This window comes from Geospiza fortis, unplaced genomic scaffold, assembly GCF_000277835.1.
Source record: "Geospiza fortis unplaced genomic scaffold, GeoFor_1.0 scaffold10, whole genome shotgun sequence".
In the NCBI taxonomy this organism is placed as follows: Eukaryota; Metazoa; Chordata; class Aves; order Passeriformes; family Thraupidae; genus Geospiza; species Geospiza fortis.
This window is the reverse complement of record NW_005054326.1, coordinates 4,316,109-4,317,586: the sequence shown is the minus strand read 5'-3', so window position 1 is coordinate 4,317,586 and position 1,478 is coordinate 4,316,109.

Below are 1,478 nucleotides of genomic sequence, written 5' to 3'. Positions count from 1 at the left end.
TGCAAAAGGCAAGTGGTGAAGAATCAATCGCAGGCTTTATACAATCAAAAGGGATGATGGGCTTGGGGTTGCAATTTTTTTTTTTTTTTTAAGTTCCCTACCCCACTCTGAATTTCTCCTGCTCCTTACCCCCGTCCTATCAATAATCCCATGCAGGCGATTGCAGACCGAGGTAAAGCTATCATTTGTATGCGCCTGAAGATTAATTTCCCCCATGTACCAACTCAACGGCATAGTTATCTCTTTAACAGGGAAAACAGTTTGGCTCCATTGTCGGGTTGCCAAGACCGCCTTTTGAGAAAGGGAGCCCGGCTAGCCTCTGATCAAACTCAAAGGTTAGTTAAAAGACAAAAACAGCTGAAAATCTTCATGAATAATGCTGTTTCCCCGAGCCCAGTGTAGTGCAAGCGCACATTTCAATGCCAGAGCATTTTGTTATGCTGCTCGCCTAAGTCAGAATTTCACAGAAAAGGCAGAGAAGAAAAGCTCCAACAATTAGAGGGGGCCTGTCAGAAAACATTAACGCCTTCCTCGCCCAGCCTGTCAAGCGTGCTGGAAATAAAAAACGGGCATAGCGAATCGCACCTCCACCCTCCGGAGCTGCAGGAGGGAGAGGGAGGGGGAGTTAGGGACAGAGAAGTAAAGAGAGAGAGACAAATGGACAGGCCCAGGCAGTTAACAGTCCCCCTCGGCTTTGCAGTTCATCCAAAAGCTGGAAAAAGAAGGGGAAAGGACCTGCAGCTGGATGTTCTCGCTTGATATTCATCCTTCTGTTTCATGCCCCAGAACTATATTTGTTCTCAGGGCCATTTAATACACACACACACACACACACACATACAAACAAAAACACTCATGCATGTACTCAGACCTTTACACCTTCAGCCCTTTCCTGCATCAGCCCTGCAAAGCACACCAGGTACCTGGTGAAACAGCAGGCCAGCAGAGCTGTTACTGCTCCCTGCTCTCTTCTCCCTCCAGTCCCACGTCTAAGTTTCCATCTCTGTAACCATGCAAATGTCCAGGGTGGCCAACCTGCAGCTGGGCTGGAGGAGCTCATGTCAGAGAATCTGTGCTTATGTATGGCACCAGAGCTATCTTACTCTTTAGAATTTTTTAGGAAAATGTGTTTCAAATGTACAGTTTTAACTAGAGAGATCAACTACCTGTATGCTTGAGTCCCTTTCCCTAGTTAAATACCTACTGACAAGGACACTAAAATATTTAAAGCTTCCCCTGCACTGATGATTTCTGGAAGTGAACATCTAGACTTCGACTTTCCTGGCCAAAGCACAGAGTTTTACCAGTAATTTAAATAATAAGAGAGCTCTGGTTCATCTCTTACTGTGAGCAAAACCTCAGACCACCACTTAAACTCTTTTTTTTTCTTTTGCCCTTGTTGCCTTTGTTGTCTCATTGCAAAGACATGTATATGTTAATAACTGATAAGGAGCAGATCAGCACTGAGCAGCTTCTAC